Here is a 16,618-nt window from a genome sequence, read left to right as displayed (position 1 = left end):
GCTCTGCCTAGGTTGAAAATGAGGTAAGATATACAACATTGCTCCATTAGTTCAATAAAAAATTTAAATAGTGCAGGCAGTATGACTTGAGGGATTTTCTAAAGTCACTCACCTATCACCTCCAACCGCACACCTCCAGGGTTGTCCTTGTATCCTCACATAGTTTTGTAAATATCTCTGTGTGTTATCTTCTCTAGACATTTTTTTTCCTTTTATGTTTCCCCCTTATTCCTGTCTCTTTCCACTTTTGTTTGCTGTCCACATTGCTTCAAAATGTATTTTTTAAACTTTTTATTTTATATTGGAGTATAGCCAATTAACAATGTTGTTATAGTCTCAGGTGGACAGTAAAGTAACTCAGCCATATATATACATGTGTCCATTCTCCCCCAAACCCCGCTCCCATCCAGTCTGAGCAGAGCTCCATGTGCTACACAGTAGGACCTTGTTGGTTATCCATTTTAAATATAGCAGTGTGTACATGTTGATCCCAAACTCCCTAATTATCCTTTCCTAGCATCATTCCCCACTGGCAACCATAAGTTCATTCTCTAAGTCAGTGAGTCTGTTTCTGTTTGCAAATGAGTTCATTTGTATCATTTCTTTTTAGATTTCACATATAAGGGATGTCATAGGATATTTCTCCCTCTCCCTCTAGACTTTCAACTATTGAACAGTAGGTATTAGCTCCACAACTCCAGTGCCAAACACAGTGCTTGTGTTAGAGGAGATTTTCAAAAGCAGTGACAACAATTCCTGTTCCAGAAGTCTGCCATGAGGACAGCACTGACTGAGGCGCTGCATGTGAGGCACTCAGCACATGAAGCGCCTCTGTAAGGCACTGTCCAAGTGCCACTGCAGGTCACCGTCTATCCAGCTGGTGCACTCTGGGAAATAGAGGCGCCTCATCAAGAGCATCAGCAGCGTCTGTGGAAACAGCTTCTTGCGTGGTGCTGAGCTGGTCTAAATGTACCCCTGGCTGTAGTCAGAGTTCAGGTTGGGCAGACAGGATGCCAATGGTACCAGAAAAAAAAAATGGAGATTGAGAAACCATGAAATTGATTAGAAAGGATTTGTTTTCTCTTTGGGTATTAGAAGTTCTGTAAAAGATGTATCTCTCCTACTGCCACAAGTCTTCATGAAGTTAGAATGTCTCCTTGAGATTTTTGTTAGAGTATTGTGTTTATAGCTTGTGGAACTCAAGCAACGCCTCATTAAATTCAGAATTGGGCACTAAGAATCCTCTAACAGACTTATGTGTAAACAAACTTGTTTAGAAAAAGGTAAACAAGAACAACCAGTTTAGGATCAAATACAAAGGAATGAGGAACCCACATTTATTGGTATGCACACACGTGGCTTACATCGTAACTTAACTCTGGATTTCAGAAACCTTTCTGAACATCTCAACTTGAATGTTCCACACACATTCCACACTGGTCACATCTAGTATGGAGGCATCATTAACCAAAACTGGCTTTTGTTCTGGAACATCCTACTTCAATGACAGATTCCATTCAGTCACCAAAGTCAGAAACATGAGTCATCTTCATTTCCTCTTTACATGTGACATGAAAAATTCTTGCATCCCTTCCCATTTCACCACCATATTTTTAGTTAAGGTCCTCCTTACTTCTCTTCTGGATTACTGACATAGTCTTCTAGTTGTTTTTAATTGTTTTCAATAACTAGCTACCCACCCCTTTCAATACACCTACTCAATTGCTGCCAGAGCAATAGTCCAAGAAACCAAATTTGCTCGTTTCTGTCTCATAAATATCCTTCAAAGTCTCATAACAGCTTACAGGACTACTCATAAACGGCTTAGCTGGGTGTATAGTGAAGTCGCTCAGTTGTGTCCGACTCTTTGCGACCCCATGAACTGTAGTCTACCAGGTTCCACCATCCTTGGGATTTTCCAGGCAAGAATACTGGAGTGGGTTGCCATTTCCTTCTCCAGGAGATCTTCCCGACCCAGGGATTTAACCCGGGTCTCCCACATGGTAGGCATTGTAGGCAGATGCTTTACTGTCTGAGCCACCAGGGAAGATCTACTGGGTGTATAAGCCTTTTGTCATTTGAACCTTTTCTCATCTCTCACCATGCCCTGATAAGGATCTCTTTTTTCTCATCTGTTCAGTGTTTCCTTTGCTGTTTTATGGCTCTTTGCCTAAAAGCGTGTTCTATTCTTTGTTTGGAATGTCCTCCCTCCCTTCTTTTCCTTGATAATTTGCATTTTCCTTGCGCATACACTGTGAGTTTCTCTTAAACGTCATCCCTGACCTTTCACCCCATGGGACTGTTCTAAATCTCCCATCTCCATGTTTCTTTAGCATGTCCTTTAAACCTCTAACATCACATGTCACATCATACATGTGTGCATGCATGCTCAGTCGTGGCCAACTCAGTGACCACGTGGACTAGGACCACCAGGCTCCTCAGTCCATGGAATTTTCCAGGCAAGAATACTGGAGTGCATTGCCATTTCTTCCAGGGATCTTCAACACGTTTTCTAAACTTCTAACATAAACATAACACTGTCTTGCAACTAGTTAACTGCCTGCCACTCATTCTCTTTCAGAAGCGGTTGATTTTTTTTACCAGGCACTTTATGGATGACTCCCTGATGTCCTCAGGATAAAAATTTTAAAGAAACCTTAACACATTTTTGGACTTCCTTCCTATTCAGATCACCACAAAGGGAGGGGGTGTATGTCTATGTATGGCTGATAAGGACAGGGAAGTCTGCAGTGCTGCAGTCCATGGGGTCGCAAAGAGTCAAACACGACTGAGTGACTGAACAACAGTGCTGTACATTTTGCTATACAGTAGAAATTAACACAACATTGTAAAGCAACTATAATATATTACAATAAAAAAGTAAGTTAAAAGTAATCTCCAGGATGAGAAATCTTAGCACCACATACTAAGTCCTTTATAATCGTTCTCCTAATGTTCTAGCATCATTTCCTAATAAACCACCCGCAGATTGGTCACACCCTATCCCCCAAGTCTAGTGAACCATATTCAGTTCCCCAAATAGTGTCTGTCTCTGCACATTCTCTTAACTCTGCCAGGAACACCATTTTCTGATTCTCTCTATTCAGTTTTTAAGATTTTGCTCAGCGACTTGTCAAGAACCTTTTCTTCTCCTGTACCCCAAATCAACAGCTCTCCCGCCAACCATGGTTCTCATTACACTATATAGAAATCATCGGTTTCTCTGGCTGACCCAGTGAACCTGAAGGCACTCCTGGGAGGAACTGGCTGTGTTGAGGTCAGGATCCCCAGCACCTACTCCCAGCACTGCTGGCCAGGGAGCCCAGTGGTTAAGGCTCTAAGCCATAGGTTTTGGAGTTCAACAATGTCCAAGTTCTTCTCTGGCACTACCTAATCATGTGATCTTAGTGGATAACTGGAGTAAACATGTGTATCTCATAATATTTTTTCAAGAATAAACAAACTATGGTTTATTAATTAATAAACAAAACTAAGGCATGATTCTTGCACCTGGCACTTACCAAGTACTAACAGAATGATAGCATGTGTTATGAAGGGCATTCAGTGACATCACTGAATGAATGAAAGACTGAGTGAGCTGTAAGAACAGACAGTGATTGGTCAGCTGTGCGTCCAAATCCAGAAAAGAAGGGGGAAAGATACTCCAGATGAGAAAAGCACATGAAGATGTGAAGGCAGGTCATACAGAGAGAGAGAGACAGCTGGAAAGGAGGAGTAAGCAGTGATCTGAATGCATGATACTGATGACAACCTCACCTTACTCTTCAAATGCAGCCTGGGTGCTGGACCACACCAAGGGTCTGGATGACCCCCCGAGCTTATTGATACTGAAAATCTAAATACTCATTCACAATGCTACCAGATTTTTGTTTTCTGATCACTCCAGAATTTTTAATAGCTGCTCCTCAATTTTCCTTCTCCTTTTACTTTTCACTGCAGTCCCAGGAGGACAGTCTCATGGACTGGCTGGGTTCCCATGGTTCGGATCACCTATTGCTCACTCCCCTGACTGCAGTGGCACTTCCCGTACCCTCCATGGGACAGACAGACCAAAAGGTAGTTAAGTGGAATGATGTTGTTTTGCAGAGGTGTTGTCTAAGGAAGAGGTACTCCTGGTCATAAACATCTTATATCTGTATCCTGAATGGCAGTTTTGAAGAAGAAGAAAAAAATTCAGCAAGATCCAAAGATTCTTATTTAGCTACTGGGCATCTCCAGGGTCAATCACGTGGGTATATTTTTCTCTTTCTCCTCTTTCACTTTTTTTTCTGTCCTTTATGTAGTTTCATCCTTTATGAATTAACAGGATTCACTTTGCTATCGATTGCTTGCTCAGTTCTGTAGACCTGTCTCTCCCGTTTTTCACTGTTACATCAGCAGTATAGAAATTAGAAGTGGAGCACAATATTACAACCCAGCGCGCACATGCACACACACACACACACACACACACACACACGTGTGTGTGTGCAATGTCCAGGGATGCTCAAACCTATACACACTTTCAGAATCTATTGTTAGTCTGAAATACTGATCTTACTGAAAAGCTGGAAATGGACTGAACTGAAGCATTAGAGACTCTAGCCCACACAAAATGTACATGAATGATCTATGAAAAACGAATTGTCTTTTTCCCATTTCTTATATACTGGACCCTATGGAAGATGACAAAAACTTGTATCATGACCTCATCTGCTCCTATTGTGTGGAAGATGCCAAGTCAGCTCCTTCCTCAGAGCTGAGTGAACCAGCTGAACAAGGGAGTTATTTTTCCAAGCATCAAGGCATAAAGTCTCCATGTTTCCAGGAAAACATACTTTTCATGGTCCCCAATACTCTAGACCTCAACTTATATGAATGTCAGGATCTAATATTTTTCATAATGCATACTTTAAAAATATATATTTATACACTTCTCCACCCCAGACAGTGAATGCTCTGTGGACAAAACAATCTCATTGTATCCCTATTCTTTTTAATTTATCAAATAATCGCGTTATGTGCATGATGAGTTAGGCACTACACCAAGTGCTTTCCAAATACTGTAATCCATTTATCCTCATAACACCCTTATGATTTATAAACTTTTATTATCTCTATTTTTCAGGTTAAGAATTTGAGACACATAGAGACTAAGTAATTTGCCCAGGGTAATGAGCTAATAAAAGAAGGTGGAAATGAAAACTAGAAGCTGAGGCTCCATGACCTCTGCTTTGAAGAACTTTTCTTTGTTTTCTTTAATGACCATCGCTTACACCCTAAGTGATAGCAACAAGGACCTTACATATCAGGTATTCAGTAAGTGTTCATTGAACGAATCATGTATCTGTTCTGATCTTTAAGTTTCTCATGATTTAAATGTGTATATGTCTATTGCATGTCTTTCACTAATCTCTGAGCTCTCAGAGGGCAGGCATCTTGCCTGACTTACAGCTATAATCTCAGCTTCTGAAATTGTGCCTGGAGAAGCATTCAACAACTATTTGTTCAATAAACGGATCAGTGATTGTTTTAAAGATTTTTTTTTTTTAATGTGGACCAGTTTTAAAGTCTGTATTGAATTTGTTACAATAGTGCTTCTGTTTTATGCTTTGGTTTTTTTGGCCTCAAGGTATGTGGGGATCTTAGCTCTCTGACCAGGGATCAAACCCACACCCCTTCCACTTAAGGGTGAAGTCTAACTACCGTACCACTGGGAAGTCCTGAGTCAGTACTTTCCATTAAAAACACAGATTTCCATGGATAGAAACTAGGCCGCCATATCTCTATTGTGGTTTCTATTGCTGCTGTAACAGATTACGAAAAACTTAGTGGTTTAAGAAAAAAAAATACATCTTACAGTTCTGAATGTTAGAAGTACAACATGGATCTCATTAAACTCAAATAAAAACGCTGGCCTGGCTGTGTAGCTTTCTGGAGGCTCAGAGAACACCTGTTTCCACGCTCTTTCCAGTTTCCAGAGGTCACCCATTTGCTTGGCTTGTGGCCCAGTTCAATCTTCAAACCTGGCAATACTGTACCTTCCTGTACCTATCTCTATAGTCACATCTTTCTCTGGCTAATTCTCCTCTTCTGCCTCCCGTTTCCACTTTTAAGGGTCCCAGTGATTACACTGAGTCCATTTGATAACCCAGGATAGTTATTTGAAGATCAGCTGATTAGCAACCTTAATTCCATCTGCAACCTGAATTCCATTTTGCCATTTAAACTAACATTTTTATAGATCAGAGAAATTAGGGCGTGGACCTCTTTGGATGAGCATATTCTGCTTTCTGTATCTTTCCTCCTTTACAAATTTCTATGATTCAAAATGTGTATCCCCCTCCACTTCATCTACAAATAAATCCATCTCCTTAATTTTTTTTAACCTCTGCATGGTACTGATCTCTTTCCAAATTGTATTATCAGATCAGATCAAATCAGTCACCCATTCGTGTTTGACTCTCTGCGACCCCATGAATCACAGCATGCCAGGCCTCCCTGTCCATCACCAACTCCCAGAGTTCACCCAGACTCACGTCCATCGAGTCAGTGATGCCATCCAGCCATCTCATCCTCTGTCATCCCCTTCTCCTCCTGCCCCCAATCCCTCCCAGCATCAGAGTCTTTTCCAATGAGTCAACTCTTTGCATGAGGTGGCCAAAGTACTGGAGTTTCAGCTTCAGCATCATTCCTTCCAAAGAAATCCCAGAGCTGATCTCCTTCAGAATGGACTGGCTGGATCTCCTTGCAGTCCAAGGGACTCTCAAGAGTCTTCTCCAACACCACAGCTCAAAAGCATCAATTCTTCAGCACTCAGCCTTCTTCACAGTCCAACTCTCACATCCATACATGACCACAGGAAAAACCATAGCCTTGACTAGGTGGACCTTTGTTGGCAAAGTAATGTCTCTGCTTTTGAATATGCTATCTAGGTTGGTCATAACTTTTCTTTGAAGGAGTAAGCGTCTTTTAATTTCATGGCTGAAGTCACCATCTGCAGTGATTTTGGAGCCCCCAAAAATAAAGTCTGACACTGTTTCCACTGTTTCCCCATCTATTTCCCATGAAGTGATGGGACCAGATGCCATGATCTTCGTTTTCTTTTTTTTTTTTAATTTTATTTTTAAACTTTACATAATTGTGTTAGTTTTGCCAAATATCAAAATGAATCTGCCACAGGTATACATGTGTTCCCCATCCTGAACCCTCCTCCCTCCTCCCTCCCCATACCATCCCTCTGGGTCATCCCAGTGCACTAGCCCCAAGCATCCAGTATCGTGTATCGAACCTGGACTGGCAACTCGTTTCTGAATGTTGAGCTTTAAGCCAACTTTTTCACTCTGCACGTTCACTTTCATCAAGAGGCTTTTGAGTTCCTCTTCACTTTCTGCCATAAGGGTGGTGTCATCTGCATATCTGAGGTTATCAATATTTCTCCCAGCAATCTTGATTCCAGCTTGTGTTTCTTCCAGTCCAGTGTTTCTCATGATGTACTCTGCATAGAAGTTAAATAAACAGGGTGACAATATACAGCCTTGATGAACTCCTTTTCCTATTTGGAACCAGTCTGTTGTTCCATGTCCAGTTCTAACCTTTGCTTCCTGACCTGCATACAAATTTCTCAAGAGGTAGGTCAGGTGATCTGGTATTCCCATCTCTTTCAGAATTTTTCAGTTTATTGTGATCCACACAGTCAAAGGCTTTGGCATAGTCAATAAAGCAGAAATAGATGTTTTTCTGGAACTCTCTTGCTTTTTCCATGATCCAGCGGATGTTGGCAATTTGATCTCTGGTTTCTCTGCCTTTTCTAAAACCAGCTTGAGCATCAGGAAGTTCACGGTTCACGTATTGCTGAAGCCTGGCTTGGAGAATTTTGAGCATTACTTTACTAGCGTATGAGATGAGTGCAATTGTGCGGTAGTTTGAGCATTCTTTGGCATTGCCTTTCTTTGGGATTGGAATGAAAACTGACCTTTTCCAGGCCTGTGGCCACTCCTGAGTTTTCCAAATTTGCTGGCATATTGAGTGCAGCACTTTCACAGTATCAGCTTTCAGGATTTGAAATAGCTCAACTGGAATTCTATCACCTCCACTAGCTTTGTTCGTAGTGATGCTTTCTAAGGCCCACTTGACTTCACATCCCAGGATGTCTGGCTCTAGGTCAGTGATCACACCATCGTGATTATCTGGGTCGTGAAGATCTTTTTTGTACAGTTCTTCAGTGTATTCTTGCTATCTCTTCTTAATATCTTCTGCTTCTGTTAGGTCCATACCATTTCTGTCCTTTATCAAGCCCATCTTTGCATGAAATGTTCCTTTGGTATCTCTGATTTTCTTGAAGAGATCTCTAGTCTTTCCCATTCTGTTGTTTTCCTCTATTTCTTTGCATTGATCACTGAAGAAGGCTTTCTTATCTCTTCTTCCTATTCTTTGGAACTCTGCATTCAGATGTTTATATCTTTCCTTTTTTCCTTTGCTTTTCGCTTCTCTTCTTTTCACAGCTATTTGTAAGGCCTCCGCAGACAGCCATTTTGCTTCTTTGCATTTCTTTTCCATGGGGATGGTCTTGATCCCTGTCTCCTGTACAATGTCACGAACCTCCATCCATAGTTCATCAGGCACTCTATCTATCAGATCTAGGCCCTTAAATCTGTTTCTCACTTCCATTGTATAATCATAAGGGATTTGATTTAGGTCATACCTGAATGGTCTAGTGGTTTTCCCTACTTTCTTCAATTTAAGTCTGAATTTGGCAATAAGTAGTTCATCATCTGAGCCACAGTCAGCTCCTGGTCTTGTTTTTGTTGACTGTATAGAGCTTCTCCATCTTTGGCTGCAAAGAATATAATCAAGATGATTTCAGTGTTGACCATCTGGTGATGTCCATGTGTAGAGTCTTCTCTTGTGTTGTTGGAAGAGGGTGTTTGTTATGACCAGTGCATTTTCTTGGCAAAACTCTATTAGTCTTTGCCCTGCTTCATTCCGTATTCCAAGGCCAAATTTGCCTGTTACTCCAGGTGTTTCTTGACTTCCTACTTTTGCACTCCAGTCCCCTATAATGAAAAGGACATCTTGTTTGGGTGTTAGTTCTAAAAGGTCTTATAGGTCTTCATAGAACCATTCAACTTCAGCTTCTTCAGCATTACTGGTTGGGGCATAGACTTGGATTACTGTGATATTGAATGGTTTGCCTTGGAAACAAACAGAGATCATTCTGTCGTTTTTGAGATTGCATCCAAGTACTGCATTTTGGACTCGTTTGTTGACCATTTTGGCTACTCCAATTTCTTCTGAGGGATTCCTGCCCACAGTAGTAGATATAATGGTCATCTGAGTTAAACTCACCCATTCCAGGCCAGGAGGAGCAACCCCACGCCCGAGGCCAGGGGCGGTGGCCAGAAGGACCAACCCCATGTCCAAGGAGCCGTGGCTGCATGGGTGCAGGAGGGCCTATAGGGGCTATCCCACGTTGAAGGTCAGGAAGGGTGGTGGTGAGGAGATACCCCTTGTTCAAGGTAAGGAGCAATGGCTGCGCTTTGCTGGAACAGCTGTGAAGAGATACCCCACGCCCAAGGTAAGAGAAACCCAAGTAAGATGGTAGGTGTTGCAAGAGGGCATCAGAGGGCAGACACACTGAAACCATACTCACAGAAAACTAGTCAATCTAATCACACTAGGACCACAGCCTTGTCTAACTCAATGAAACTAAGCCATGCCCATGGGGCAACCCAAGATGGGCGGGTCATGGTGTAGAGATCTGACAGAATGTGGTCCACTGGAGAAGGGAATGGCAAACCATTTCAATATTCTTGCCTTGAGAATCCCATGAACAGTATGCAAAGGCAAAATGATAGGATACTGAAAGAGAAACTCCCCAGGTCAGTAGGTGCCCGATATGCTACTGGAGATCAGTGGAGAAATAACTTCCGAAAGAATGAAGGGATGGAGCCAAAGCAAAAAGAATACCCAGCTGTGGATGTGACTGGTGATAGAAACAAGGTCTGATGCTGTAAAGAGCAATATTGCATAGGCACCTGGAATGTCAGGTCCATGAATCAAGGCAAATTGGAAGTGGTCAAACAAGAGATGGCAAGAGTGAATGTCGACATTCTAGGATCAGCAAACTGAAATGGACTGGAATGGGTGAATTGTATTATACCTGTGTTCATATATATTATTCCCCAACAACAAAAATGGATTTTTGCAGGAAGATACATACAACTACATACCACACAGAATTTAATATAGTGAGAAATTTGTACACAGATTTACCAACATTTATCTGTATAGAAATATCATACAGTTTACTTATTTCAGCCACAATTTCTAAAAGATAAACCTGAATATATAATAGGCACTAAGTGGAAAAATATAATTGAAGGCAGAGGAACAAGGATACAAAAGCAGGGTAAGAAGGACATGTGTGCCAGGACATGGTGCTCTGTGTGACAGGTGAATTGTGTTGTGACAAAAAAAAAAAAAATGATAAGAATAATTTGCACAGCTGCCACTCTCTGTGCCAAGTTCTGCACTAAGACATTTAATTGCAATATCTGATTTAAATTACATAAATAGGTAGATCGGTATAGATTACAGAAACCGAAATTCAGAAAACTTAAAGACCAAGAAGAATACTTTGTGTAAATATACAATTTTTACATAAAATCTGACTCTTTTACTCATTTTATATCTGAATAAACTAAAATTCAGAAAAGTTGAAGACCACACCCACTTCCAGTGTCAGAGCCAGAATTAAAAGGTAGGTATTTGTAGCACAAAATAACGTATTCAGTCTGCCTCAGTGCTTTAGAGAATTGTAAGAAAAACTATTCTTGACATAAAGACGCATTAAAAAATGGAAGGCTGTAAATGATCGAACTTTTTAGTTTATAAATTCTGACAAGTTTATGATAAAAATGAACAATAGCTATATCCTAACCTTATTGGTAAAATGTTTTTATTATTAACATTCTATGAAGAAAATGTGACCATGCTTTGCATGATCCCTGAATAAATCAGTTTACAAAACAAATTAAGTAATCAATGTATCAATAAATCAGTGTGTATGCATATGTGTAAACATATGTCTGTGTATAAACATATAATACACACACACACATATGTGTGTGTAAATACATATAGAGTTCGTTTTTTAAATAACAGCTTTATTGAGATATAATCCGTATATTATAAAATTCAGGCTTCCCAGGTGGCACTGTGATAAAGAATCCGCCTGCCAATGCAGGAGACACAGGAAGACCTGGGTTCGATCCCTAGTTCAGGAAGATCCCCTGGAGGAGAAAATGGTGACCTGCTCCAATATTCTTACTTGGACAATTCATGGACAGAGAAGCCTGGTGGGCTAGTCTATGGGGTCACAAAGAGTTAAACACAAGTGAGCACACTCATACACATTATAAAATTCATTGTTTTAAAATATAAAATTCAATGTTTTTCAGTATGTTCACTAGTTTTGCAACCATCACCATGAATCTTGAAACACTTTTTACGCCAAAAGAAACTCCATATTCATTAGCAATCATTCCCTATTCACTGCCCAAACTATCAACTTCTCCCACCCCATCCAAACCATAAACATCCACTAATCTAACACATGTGGAGATATGCCTGTGTGCTATGTCACTTCAGTCCTGTCTGACTCTTTGCAAATCTATGGACTGTAGGCTCCTCTGTCCATTGGATTCTCCAGGCAAGAGTACTGGAGTGGGTTGTCATTTCCTCCTCCAGGGGATCTCCCACACCCGGGGATCAAAACAACTTCTCTTAGGTCTTCTGCATTGGCAGGCGGGTTCTTTACTACTAGCACCACTGGGAAGCCACCTAGATATGCCTAGTCTAGATATTTATAATGAATGGAATCATACAATATATGGTCTTTGAAAGCTGAATTTTTCACAGGTAGGTTTTTCAAGGCCCATCTATGTTGCTTTATGTATTAGTATTTCATTCTCTTTTATTGCCTCCAAATGTTTTATCAAATGAACGAGAGAGGGTAAGAGAAGGAAGATGAAAGAAAAAGAAGATGAAGAGAGGGGAATTAAGACAAGGGGAGGGAGGGCTTCACTCTTGTAAAAGAGGCAATATAAGATGCGGTTACAGATACAGGTGAGTGAGGAAAGTGACTGAAATACAGGAGTGTAGTCCTGAATAGGTGGAGAGAGAGAGAGGAACAGCTCATCTAACCAGAGAAAAGTAGATAAGAACTGCTGTGGAAGCAAGATGAGTTTGGCAGCAGAAGGAATTTAGTGGAATATCAACTGCCTGGTTCTTAATTTTCCTAATGAGACACATATAAAAGAATTGAACTTACTCAACTTTGCAAGTGTATATTGTTGACTTATGCCATTTCTAGATCTATTTGAAACAGTGTGAAAGATCCCTAAGAAGTGAAGTCTATGGCCCATGATATTTAACAGCATGTAGAATCATTAATCTTGTTTTCTTTTTTCCTGAAGCATTTGTATTTTAGGACTTATACAGAATAAGAAATTCAGTCTTGGAGTCTAACTTTCCTGTACACATATATGTGTTCCCTTCTACATAATTGGAGAAGGAAATGGCAACCCACTCCAGCACTCTTGCCTGGAAAATCCCATGGATGGAGTAGCGTGGTAGACTACAGTCCATGGGATCTCAAAGAGCCAGACACGGCTGAGCGACTTTACTTCTATATAATGCCTAGTGAGTGGGTTTTCAATTTGTGCTTGAATATTGAAGAGAGAGCAACTCTTTCCCTCCTAGGACAACTATCATAGGTACTAGGGGAACAGGTTTTGAAGCCATATATTATCTGGGTTCAAATGCTGTTTCAACCACTTAAAAGCTATGTGACCTTGCGAATCTTTCTGTGCTGAGTTTTCTCATCTATGAAGCAGGAATGATGAATATACTCAGCTCAGAGGACTGCTGTAAGGATTCAGTAAGTTAATATGTATGAAGAGTTTAGAATAGCCTGACATATATTGTGTGTTTTGTAAATGAGAGCTCTAGCTGTAAAACAGCAGGATCTATCTTTAAATTCTTTCTGATCTAGAACAAAATGTTGATCTATGTGGCTTCTAGCCATAGGTTCTAGTTCTAATTCTTCCTTCCTCAGCCCTGTAAGGTCTTAAATTTCTGTTTGATGTACACATATGAAATCCAAGAATTACAGTGTATCCTCTAACCTAGAATACCCTAATCTCCAACACTGACTTGGTGAAATGAGTTTATACTATTCATTTTTATACCCATTGAGTAACACTACAGAATTCTTTACAAAATATTTTAATAACTCAAAGTATTGACACATGTAGTTTTACACTAACTTGTGTGGTACTTTTTATTTTGGGAAACATAGTTTTTCACTTTTATTATAAATAAAGGCATTATTTAAAGGTTTGGCTCTCTGGTTGTTTTACCATTTCCCAATTGCTATAAACAAAATTATTGTCTAGGAAGGATACAAAATTATTTTCTGCTCTGTCATCACATTCTTACACACAATGAATTTTGTACAGTTCAATGGTTCAGTCATCTCCAACTCTGCGATCCCATGGACTGCAGCACATCAGGCTTCCCTGTTCATCACAAACTCCCAGAGCTTGCTCAAACTCATGTCCATCGAGTCAGTGATGCCGTCCAACCATCTCATCTCTTCATACTGTTCATGGGGTTCTCAAGGCAAGAATACTGAAGTGGTCTGCCATTCCCTTCCCTGAGTTTTGTTACTCTTCACTTATTTGAAGGAAATTTTAAATGATGTTTTATGTCTTTAAATTATGTATTTAAAAAATTGACCCAAATTTTTCAATACAGTTCGTCTTAGAGCTTCACTATGTACATTAGCAATATTAAAAGGGAAAGAGTTATATTTTCTATGTCCAGTGCAGCTGCCCATGAAACTGCCTTTTCTGTATATGGAACATATTTCAAGGAATTCAGTATCAGAGCATTGAAATAATTCTCCAGGTGCAAACAGCAGTTACTTTCTTTATTCCTGTGTGTGACATCATTTCCTAGGGGATCCTCAGATAAAATTTTAAGTTGTACAACAAAAAATGATGTTTCCTGCAAGGTAATGAAAACAAAACAATTTAACACCTCAGAAAAAAAAAGGTGGGAGGGATTTACCAGAAGATCTATGCTAATAAACACTTAAGGAAGTAAAAATTAACATATGCTGGAACAATTATGTCTTCATTAAATGCTTTCCACAGATCGCATGGGAATGCAACAGCATAAGAATATTAATAATCAGAAAACACGGGCACATTTAACTAGAATATAACAAAATTTTAAGGCAGACATTAAGAATACTGCAATTAAATGGTCTCTGTAATCATCTCACTAGTGTTGAAGAAATTTCACATATGAGACTGTATTCTGAATAACCACAGACAAATAGTATGGAATTTATGGAAAAAACAGAACAGGTGTGGTTAACCTTTTAGTTTAGCCACAAGTCCTGGTGGTTCAGTGATAAAGAAGTCCACCTGCCAATGCAGGAGACACACATTTGATCACTGATCTAGGAAGATCCCCTGGTGAAGGAAATGGCAACCCACATCAATATTTTTGCCTGAGAAATCCCAAGGACAGAGATGCCTGGCAGGCTACCATCTCTGGGGTCACAAAGAGTCGGACACTATTTTGTGATTGAACAGCAACAATTGCTGCTATGACCCTGGGCAAGTCTTTATAGGCTGTTTCCTCTTTTATAAAAAGGGCATTGTAGCAGGGATCAATGCCTTAGAAGAAGCATGAAAAAGTATGTCACATACAACTGCAAATTTGAGTAATTGCTATTATTTTCTGATTATACATGGAAAAAACTGGAAGAAAGTAAAGACTTTTTTCTGCATATTCAAAAAAATAGAATTCAAAAGGAAATAATTTCTTCATACTTTTTTTATTCTCTCCTTACTGGACCAAATCAGTATTTGCTCATCTGTATAAATTCAATTATGGAAGTATTTCTTGAACATTTTCTATGTGTTCAAATCTGGATTAATAACTGTCAAACAATATAAAAATTCTGTGACTTGTGTCAAAAAATACAGGTGTGACTCCTTTCTTTGATCTTTTGGGGCTTCCAGGTGGCGCTAGTGGTAAAGAACCCACCTGCCAATGCAGGAGATGCAAGAGACTAGGGTTTGATCCCTGGGTCAGGAACATTCCCTAGGGGAGAAAATGGTAACCCACTCCAAAGCAACTTAGCATGAGTACTTGCTCTTTTAAGAACTAAAGACATTTGGACAAGTCACTTTGTTTCCATTTTACTAACCTATAAAATAATTTTAATAACAAATGTTTCCCCGCAGTCTTCTTCAAGGAACAAATCAGATAATGTACAAGAAAACATTTCATAAGCTACATGATATTTTCAAATGTAAGTGATCATTCCAGGAAATTTGGGAAAAAAGACCAGTTTTGGTTCTAACATGGTTACCAAGTTCCTTTATAGTGAAATTGCTTAAAATCTAATTGGGAAATATTTTTCCTCCTGTTCCTAGAAGATGCTCACCCAAGCATGCAGTCCTTAGATAAGCCCTCACAGCTCCTTTTCCAGTCTGACTCAAATCTTTCTTGCTTCTTCTTTCATATCCATTAATCAAAACTGTGCCATCTCCTGTCTAATTTCTTCACTGAGTGATGCTGTTAATTGCTGTCATTATACAATATGTCATCCATGATAAAATTTTCCCCAGTGTCCCTGGATCAGAATAGTATCCACAGTGTTTGTACTGTGGCTTTGAAGTACCACTCATGCAAGGTGTAGGATATATTCCCTCAACCTGTTAATGTTGAACCTAAACCATATAACTTGCTTAGACGAATGACATGAGGAAGTTTCAAAATACCAATTCTGGCCAAGGTCTCAAAGGACAACATGTGTTCTTATTTTTCTTTGGGTTCTGTGATCTGCCACCAGAAAAACATGCTCTAGATACCTCTATTCCAAAGAGGACGTGGACCTGCAGAGGATGTTAGGAGTATGTTTAAATTTTAAGAAACTGTCAAACTTTTCTATAATGGTCACACTGTTTTATATTTTCCATCAGCAATATATGAGCATTTCAATTGCTTCATATTGTAGATATACAATTTCACATCTTTTTAAAATTTAGTCATAAAATGAATGTATAATAGTAGCTCATTTGTGATTTAAATTTTCATTTCCCTGATGACAAAATGTATGAAGTGAAGTGAAAAATCACTCAGTCGTGTCCAACTCTTTGCGACCCCGTGGACTGTACAGTCCATGGAATTCTCCAGGCCAGAATACTGGAGTGGGTAGCCTTTCCCTTCTCCAGAGGATCTTCCCAACCCAGGGATCGAACCCAGGTCTCCCACATTGCAGGCAGATTCTTTACCAGCTGAGTCACAAGGGAAGCCCAAGAATACTGGAGTGGGTAGTCTATCCCTTCTCCAGCAGATCTCCCTGACCCAGGAATCAAACTGGAGTCTTCTGTATTGCAGGTAGATTCTTTACCAACTGAGCTATGAGGGAAGTGTATAGTCCACGGGGGTTGTGAAGAGTCAGACAAGATGTATAGCAAATTCAAATATGCTTATTGGTCCTTTACATATCCTCTTCTGTAAGGTATCTGTC

Source organism: Bos taurus, chromosome 29, assembly GCF_002263795.3.
Source record: "Bos taurus isolate L1 Dominette 01449 registration number 42190680 breed Hereford chromosome 29, ARS-UCD2.0, whole genome shotgun sequence".
Lineage (NCBI taxonomy): Eukaryota > Metazoa > Chordata > Mammalia > Artiodactyla > Bovidae > Bos > Bos taurus.
The sequence above is the reverse complement of the archived record's forward strand: the minus strand, read 5'-3'. Positions refer to the sequence as shown.